The sequence below is a fragment of the Sus scrofa genome, chromosome 14 (assembly GCF_054392235.1).
Source record: "Sus scrofa isolate SSC_HxYL_T2T_F1_AM1 chromosome 14, Sscrofa_HxYL_maternal_Yorkshire_Landrace_v2.0, whole genome shotgun sequence".
NCBI classification, from domain to species: Eukaryota; Metazoa; Chordata; class Mammalia; order Artiodactyla; family Suidae; genus Sus; species Sus scrofa.
In genome coordinates, this window is record NC_139396.1 from 55,135,774 (window position 1) to 55,145,000 (window position 9,227).

The following is a 9,227-nucleotide window of genomic DNA, read 5'->3' on the forward strand; positions in this document are numbered from 1 at the left end:
GCCGCCTCTGTGACCTACACCACAGCTCACGGCAACACGGGATCATTAACCCACTGATCAAGGCCAGGGATCGAACCCACAACCTCATGGTACCTAGTCGGATTTGTTAACCACTGCGCCACCACAGGAACTCCCTGACCCTTCCTTCTTACAACTGCATACACAGCAAAAATACAAAGAAGGTGCAGGATTTTCTCCTCCAATTGAGGAGGAAACTGGGCCTAGAGAGTGATTTGCTCAAGGTAACACAGCAGAAAAAGACAGGGCCAAGGTTAAGACCTGAGCAGGTAACTTTGGTGTGTATGCTCTTAGTCACTACTCTATCCACCTCTCTATCCAAATCATTACAGAGTCTGGACAGAGGGGAGAAAAAACAAGAGCAAGGAATGAGGCAGAGGTCAGGTGACCTTGAGATCATCACTCGATATATATTATCCAGACAAGTCAGAGGTAGGTATATGATGATCGTTCTGTTTTACAGATAAGGACAGTGTCTCCGAGTGTTGTAGGGATGTCCTTCTCAACTGCCACATCCACATAAGCTCTGGTTCTGAGTCCCCACTGTTCAGACTCCCAACTCCCTGCTCCAGCAGCTGGAAAATTCCTTTGCTACCAGGCTTTTGTAGGAAAGCCTTCACTGCTGGCCCATCTGATGAGACATCTCGTCTCTGCCATGTGGAAGCCATGCACCAGTAGCCCTAAGCCCTGGAGGAGGCGAGGCCACTAATTAGATGAGTCTGTTCTGGTGTCTGCCCGGACTCCAGCAGACAGATGGAGATGAGACAGGAATCCCAAATCACTGTTTTAGGACCTTGGAGTGAGGTGCCTGAGTAAGATGACATTTCTGAAAAATGGTGATGGGGCCTGGCTCTGGGCAGAGAGAATGGGAAAGGGCTGCGGGAGGGAAAGGAGGCTGGCAATGAGTGTGAGTAAAGAGCTGGCATGAAGAATTAGCTTTGTAAAGAGGGAAGAGCCCAGAGCGCAGGCAAAGAAGACAGGGTTTGAAGCCTTATTTCTCCTTGCAGCAACTACAAAGATCCTCCCTTAGAAAACAGATGTGAAAATTGCCACATCTAATACTGATGTGTTCCAGGTCTTGTTCTAATGGCTGCTTTCTGTTCTTGACTAGTTTAACCCCCAAAACAGTCCCATGAGATAGACATGTCCACCATCACTCCCATTTTAGAGATGAGGAAACTGAGACTTAATGGCAACTAGTGCAAAAGACAGGGCTTGAGCCCAAGTGTATGCCCTCAGCCACTATCTTATTCTGCCACAAGGGAAAGCAAATCAGAGTAGAGCTGCTGCTTACTGAGCACTCATCCTACCCTCCTACTCTGGTTTGATTTTTTGGTATTGGTCTCATCAGCCCCAGTTTATGGATTGAGCAATCTAGGGCCCCAGGGATCTGCAGGGATGTAGGTGGGAACCCACAGGTGAGGATTCTGCCCCAGGTTGGGCTGACGTCCAAGTCCGCACATACAGCCACCACACTCATGGTTCCCCTGTCAGGATCATCATAAAAATCACTGCAGAGAGTGTTCAACATTCAGACTCCCAAACTCATTCTTAGAGGTGGTGTGGAGTAGGTCCTAGGAATTCGTATGCTTGAAAAACACCCAAGGTGATTCTAATTATCAGTCACTTGCCTGAAAAGTGACATGTCAGAATTACACAATATAATGAAGGAATGCATTAGGAAACTTCAAAGTGCTATAAAAACTCCATAAAGCATGATTTTGAGAGTAATATATTTCATCATTCTTAATAATAACAAACCATTATAAATGTTTGCAGAAGCATCAGTGAACACGTGCTAGGTTTTAATGAGCATGAAAGCTGAGAAAGAGAACACAGTGACTGACCTCAAGGAGCTAGCAGTCCAATAATTGAGAGAATGGATCTTTTAGGGTTTTTTCCTTTTTTTCCCCCAAAGAGTGAGTTTCTAAGGAACATGTCAAGAAGCAACAAGATAATTCATGCTACTGTCAGCATATGAAGCCAGTGGACCTTAAATTACCTGTGTACAGAACAGAAGAATGCTGACACGTGTGTGAATTCCTTGAATCCACTCTGTCAGAGGGTGAGGAAAAAAAAGGTTGGAAACACTATAGCCAGTAGAGGAGTGGCTACCTTGGCATCTAGGGACTGTGAGTTTAGCATCTGGGCATGGAGGTGGGGGATCCTGGCAAAGGAACATGAATGGATGTACTAGTTGTCTGACAGTAGGTAGAAATCACCCAGTTTTCATCAGGATAGAAAAGAGAACATGAAAAGACGTTCAACATCACTCATTATTAGAGAAATGCAAATCAAAATCACTATGAGGTACCACCTTACACCAGCCAGAATGGCCATCACCCAAAAGTCTACAAACAGTAAGTGCTGGATAAGGTGTGGAGAAAAAGGAACCCTAGTACACTGTTGGTGGGATCATAAATTGGTGCAACCACTGTGGAAAACAGTATGGAGATTCCTCAGAAAACTAAACATAGAACTACCATTTGATCCAGCAATCCCACTCCTGGGCATCTATCCAGAGAAAACCATGACTTGCAAAGACACATGTATTCCAATGTTCATTGCAGCACTATTTGCAATAGCCAAGACATGGAAATAGCCTAAATGTCCATCGACAAAGGAGTGGATCAAGAAGATGTGGTGCATATACACAATGGAATATTACTCAGGCATTAAAAAGGAACGAAATAACGGCATTTTTAGCAACATGGATGGACCTAGAAATTATCATGCTGAGTGAAGTCAGTCAGATAAAGAGACACCAACATCAAATGCTTTCACTGACATGTGGAATCTAAAAAAAGGACAGACTGAACTTCTTTGCAGAACAGATGTTGACTCACAGACTTTAAAAAACTTATGGTCTCTGGAGGAGACAGTTTGGGGGATGGGGAGATGCGCTGGGGTTGTGGGATGAAAATCCTATAAAACTGGATTGTGACGATCATTGTACAAGTATATATGTAATAAATTCATTGCGTAAATAAATAAAACACCTGAGGGGGGGCGGGGGGGAGAGAAACAAACAACTTCAAGCACTTTAGCAGTAACTCAAATCGAACTGCATTTACTGGGCTAGTGTTCTGCTTACCTGTTGATGGGAACCATGACTTGCCCTCTTAGAAACATGCCTTCCTCTCTCTCCTTCCACCATACAATTTATAGTAATGTTTGGTTGTGTCTCTTTCCATCCACTGTGTTTCATTAAAAAAAAAAAAAAAACAGATTAAGACAAAAGATTCTGGGAGGTCTGTCCATTGACGATTCTGGCAAACCTTTTCCACAACTCCCTAGTGGTTTTCCCAGGATCCAAGCCAATATTTTGAATCTGAAGATCCAAAAGAAGATTCAGAAAAATCTGCATTTTGGAGTTCCCTTTGTGGCTCAGTGGTTAAGGATCCATGAGGATGTGGGTTCAATCCTTGGCCTCACTCAGTGGGTTAAGGATCCGGCATTGCCATGAGCTGTGGTGTGGGTCACAGATGTGGTTCAGACTGGCGTTGCTGTGTAGGCTGGCAGCTGCAGCTCCAATTGGACCCTTAGCCTGGGAATTTCCATATGCTGCAGGTAGGTGCAGCCTCCAAAAAAAAAAAAAAATCTTATTTTATTCAAGATTTTGCTGGTAACTTTTATGTGTACTGCAGTGTGGGAGACACAAGGAATATCAGTGGAGTCATTCGTCCATTCAACAATTGTTCACTGAGCATCTGCTATGCACTGGGATCAAACTAAGCCCTAGAGCCACATGAATGAACAAAAACAGAGAGGGTCCTATCTGCATGGAGTCCAGCATTCAATGGGATCAGTGGAAGGAACATAAACAGTCCAAGAAATGCATAAAGGCAATGACATGCATTCTATAAAGAAGACAGATGGAGAGCTATTGCGGTCCATCTAATTTAGACTGGGGTAGGTAGTCAAACCAAGACCTAGAAGATTAGGTGTCAACCAGGAAGGGAGTGAGAAATCAGGTGTAAGGAGGAGAAGTGTGAAGAGCAAGTGTGAAGATCCAGAGGCTGGAGGCAGAGAGGTCCCAATGGGACTGCGGCATTTTGATCAAGGTAAAGAATGTTAAAAAATCAGGGTGGAGACAAAAGGCAAGTTATTGTGTGCCAGGAGTTCTGATTTGATCCTAAGAGGTGGTGGGAAGCCCCTGGAGGGTTTTAAGCAGAAAGTGACATGATGCGAATTTACAACCTTTCAGAAGCATCACAAGGCCTCCTCCTACCCTCGCACTATTTTAATCATGTGATGCATGTGGCTAAGACTCCTCTCTGCAGTACTGAGGAACTGATTCCATTCTAGGAGCATGGGAGAAAAACTAGCCAGGAAGTGGACTCTCCAGCCTCCTCCCTTGTCCCCCCCCCCTTCTCAGAAGGTGGACAAAAATCCCTTTCAAAACTGAGTATGGGGTCACTGGGCAAGAAAAGAAAGCCCATCAGTGGGTGTCCTGCTTCCCTCCTACCACCCTCTCAGTTCCACACCTGCTAGAAAGCAGTATCTCTGCTGTGTTCTCCAGAAAGCAAAGTCATCAAGAGGCTATGACACAGTAAACTCTCAGGAAGAGTCTCTGGAGTCCCCTGGGGGAGCGGCCATGCTGGGATAGATAAGGACAGATTGCCACAGAACTGTGGGTGATAAATGATTTAGATGCTACAGTGGACTCCTGTTTTGTCTGCCCAGGCCTCTTTCTAGTTTGGGTGGCTCAGAAATGTGCTCATGTTGCCCTGGTCTTACTAACTGACTAAATGATGGAGTTATGATCCACTCAGAACCAAAGAGACTCTATTCTTTGATTTCTGGGGAAATGCTGGTACAGGAGAATACCTCCCCCCTTTATTAATGGATTTGCTGAAAGGATAGGACATAAACCTGGAGCTGCTGGTGGCCTTCTTGTCATCACTAGCGAGAGTCTAACTGAGAATGGAGCCAACAGGGAGGAAGTAAGAGGTGAGATGGGGCGATAGGAAAGAGTGAGAGAGAGACTATAGAATATGTCATTTGAATCTATGGATACAGCTGGAATTACCAAAGTTTCCATTGTATGAATGAATGAATAATACATACATAAAATTTTTTGCCTAATTCTTTTTAAATTGGGTTTCTGTGTCTTGCAACTCAGAGCCCCAACTTTCACAGATGCATTCTCCCCCTCTCCTCAAACTCTCACTGCACAGGCTCAGCAAGATCCGGAAATAAATGAAATGGAAGCGGATCATGCCTAAGAGTGTCTACATTGGCTTCTCCCTTTAAATATGAGTAACAGGAGAGTCAGAATTCCCCTGAGTGGGGGAAGAAAGAAGAGTCTGGAATAATGCAATCGCAGCAGGCACATTTTAAGCTAAACTCCTGGAAAGACTTTTTCAGCTAGAGGGTGCTATTTAAAGAGAGTACTGTTCCTACCACTAGCCTTTCTGTGATCCTTCTCTTAAAGGGAGCAGGCAGCTCTTTCTGGATTCAACTGTATGCTCTGGATCCAGGATAATATCAAAAGGGGCGGGGGGGAGAAGGAAGAAAGGAAGGAAGGGAAGGAAAAGGAGGGAGAAAGAAAGAAAAGAGAGAAAGGAAGAAAGGAGAGAGGTAGAGTTTCAGGAAAAACTCTTCCTAAATCAAGAGTTCTCAACCCCAACTGTAAGCTATGGAGCTTATGAAAAATACTGATGCCTAGGTTTGATTTCCAGAAATTCTGATTTGTCTTGGGTGGGAGGAACTGTTGGTATTCTTTGAGAACCATGGAGTCATACAAGTGTCTTCTTTGTGTGGTCCCTGGACTTGAAGCATCAGGTCACCTGGGAGCTTCCTAGAAATTTTATCATCTCAGGCCCCGCCTCAGACCTGCTGAATCAGAATCTTTATTTTCACACGCTCCCTAGATGATTCCTGCGCACATCCATTCAACAAGTACTAAGAGCCAAGGAGTCCTATGAAACCAGCTTCAACTCTGGGAGAAAGCTGGAACAGCTCTGCATCCCATGCCGGCAGGGCATCTACAGGGGAGCCGTCTGCCTCGGGGCAGCAGAGAGGAGAGGACTGTTGGTGTGGCCTGCATCAAGGACAGGCGACTTCCCTCATTGTCCCCCCACCCAGAGCCTCTCCATCACCCCTGCTTTCCCATGGTAACTCGCGGTGCTGTGTAACAGGTACTTAAATCACCCAGAAATAGGACACAACTACACCTCCAGGACAGCAGCACACAACTGCACTGAGGAAATCACCTTTATGTTTCAGTCGCACTTTCTAACGGAGATGATCTGCTCCCAGGTGTGACTGCCCAGGTACAGGCTGGTCCATCCATGTTCTCTTCCTACCTGCAGACTTTAATATATGTGGGAATCACCTGGGAGATTCCAATTCAAGGCATCTGGGGGTGAGGGTGGGGATCTGCCTTCCTAAGCAGGTGGCACCCTCAGTGCATACACCACTGGTCCTTTGAGCATCAAGAAGGCCTGAGACTCCACAGTTGTCCCCAGAAGGCCTACTTGGAAACGTTCCTGTGTTGAGAATTTTCTCTATCATGATATCATTTATTCCTAACAATGCTGTAAACTCAAGTCATTTAAAAATTATTCCCATTGACCACTCCAACCTCAGTCAGCTGAACTTGCACATCTGGCTGGGCATCAGAATCACCTGGGGATTTTTGCAAAATATACTCAAAATAGACTCCCCGGAAGATTTTGATTCTGAGGTGGGTTCAGGTCTATGTATTTATAAAAGAATCTTGAGCAATTAGAATGCAGCTAGTCCATGGACTGACTCGTAGGATCACAGATTAACATGTCACTACCTGCCTAGAGCAGATCAGAGCAATTCATGTGCTTCCCACTTCCTCCAAAGAGGAACTGCTTCTTTTTTTCTTCATGTCCTTGACACCTCACCCAAGACCTGCCAAAAAGCAAGGGCTTCATAAGAGTCATTGCCTCTCTAAATGAATTGAGAAATGGATGGTGCATGAATAGATGTGTATGTAGGAGAGGGAGGGAGAGAAGGAGGAAGAAGGAAGGGGGGAGGGGGAAGGGAGGGGGAAGAGGAGGGGAGGGAGAGGGAGAGAGAGGAGGAGGAGGGAGAGGAGGAGGAGGGAGAGGAGGAGGGAGGGAGGAGAGGAGGAGGGAGCAGAGGAGGGAGAGGGAAGGGGAGGGGGAGGGAGGAAGGGAGGGAGAGGGAAGGAAGGGAGAGAGGAAGTGGGGAAAGAAGGGTGGAAGGGAGAAGGAGGGAGGGAGAGAGGGAAGGGAGAAGAGAGAGAGGAGGGAAAGGGAAGGGATGAGAAAGGGGAAAGGAAGGGGAAGGGAGGGAAGAAGTAATACCACCATCTCTCTCCTGGAGTCAAGCTGGGTGTTCCTAGAGCTTGGCATTTACTCACAACCTTGCTTCTAGTCCTTAGAAGCACGTTTTAATGCCCCAAATATAAAATGAGGGGTACTATCTTAGCAAGTGAGCAATCCAAGATGAGATGTCTGTCCTTACAGGATGCACTGAAACCCTTACAACTCATGGACAATGTAGGTGGGTACTGAGGGAGCGGGGAGGGGCACCTGGCTCCACCATAAGTTGCTGAAGGTTGGTGTCAGCCTCTGTGCCAAGCAGCGTGATGAGCTCCCTCCCCGGGAAGCACAAACCTACAGCCATGACCTACTTGCAGAGAACAGACCTCCCTGTTCCCCAGGCTCATTGTGCCGCCCTGTCTCTCTCCCTCTCCCACTCTTTTCTTCCTGACCTCACCTCCTTTTCCTCTCAGCTTCCGGCCTTCCTTTGTGACTTGTTCCCTGGGGTCTTAGAACTTCCTTATCAAGGCTCCAGGCTCCCTACCTCCACCTTTCTCTAGAGGTGAACTTGGAACCACTTTCTCATCAAGAACCATCCTGCCACCATCAAGAACATTCATCCAGACTTCAGCATAACCTTGAATTAAGGGAAGGTAGTTTTCATTTTCCCACTATCCCTCAGCCCTGCTGGAACTCAAACTACCCTTCTCCGGACCCCTCACCAAACAACCATTTCCCCATCTGGTCCCATGGCTTTCAAGAACATCTCTGCACTGATGATTCTACAATTTTTTTTTTTCTTTTTAGGGATGAACCCTCAGCATATGCATATTCCCAGGCTAGAGGTCCAACTGGAGCTGCAGCTGCCGGCCTATACCACAGCTACAGCAACATGGGATCCAAACTGCATCTGTGACCTACACCACAGCTCATGGCAACGCCGGATCCTTGACCCACTGAACAAGGCCAGAGGTCAAACTCATGTCCTCATGGATACTAGTCAGGTTCATAACCTGCTGAGCCACAACGGAAACTCCTGATTCTGTACATCCTCCACCTCAACTCATCCCCTAGCCTCCAGGTTTGTATACCCACTTGGGACTCCAACACATCAAAAACCAGCCTCTAATTGTCCCCAACTCTCCTCCTACGGTCCTCCCCACCTCACTTGTAGCACCACCATCCACCCAGTGGCTCAGTCATCCATGACCGCCTTCCTCTTTTACTCCAAGAGCAAAGTCTTCAGCAAGTTCTCAGAACTGTGCCTTCAAGACAAACCTTAAAACTAAACCACTTCTTAGAGCCCCTCTGCTCTCACCGTGGTCCAAGCCGCCTCCACCACCTCTCTCCTGGATCATCACAACACCCTCAAAACTGGCCTACTGGTTTCTCCACCTGCCTTCCACTAGAGTCAGTCTCAACACAGAGGCCAAAGAGAGATTTTCAAGACAGACGTCAGCTCACTTCACTCAACTGATGACCCTCTTGAAACTTGCCATCTACCATCCATCCTGTGGTTTTCAGGGGTCTGCACTACCTGGTGCCTGGCTCCATCTTCAATCACATCTGCTGACCCTCTTCCTGACCCTGTGCTCTTGAGTGTTGCTGTCCCCAGCACCACGATCCCACCACCACCTCTCTGTTTTGGACTTCCTGCTGGTCTAGTCTTCACTCAGATACTCCCATGGTTCACTTGCTGTCTTTGCTCAAATGTCACCTCCTCAGAGGGTATTTCAAATAGTGTCTTGTAACTCCTACCCTCTCTGCTGCCCGTCCTTTTGTCCTTCATATTAGTGTCACCACCTCATTATAAACATACACAGACACAAAAACAGACACACACACACCCCTACTCACATATGTATTTGTTGATTATCTGTCTCCACCCAACACTATGAGCTTAATGAGACCTTTTCTATACCAATCTCAGCTGTATCCTTCATG

At 46.6% G+C, this 9,227-nt stretch overlaps 1 protein-coding gene across 25 annotated transcripts in view; it reads right to left on the reverse strand.

The window, feature by feature from the left end:
* The window catches only part of SUDS3 (SDS3 homolog, SIN3A corepressor complex component), a 423,529-nt gene that overhangs the window by 19,027 nt on the left and 395,275 nt on the right, over window positions 1-9,227 (reverse strand). For 19 of the 25 annotated variants that reach the window (XR_014825538.1, XR_014825530.1, XR_014825529.1 and 16 more), the window contains one exon: window positions 3,113-3,215. The exons of the other annotated variants lie outside the window; for them this stretch is intronic. The gene's annotated coding sequence lies outside the window, so the exon portion shown is untranslated. The remainder of the gene's footprint in view (window positions 1-3,112; window positions 3,216-9,227) is intronic. 25 annotated transcript variants of the gene reach the window in all.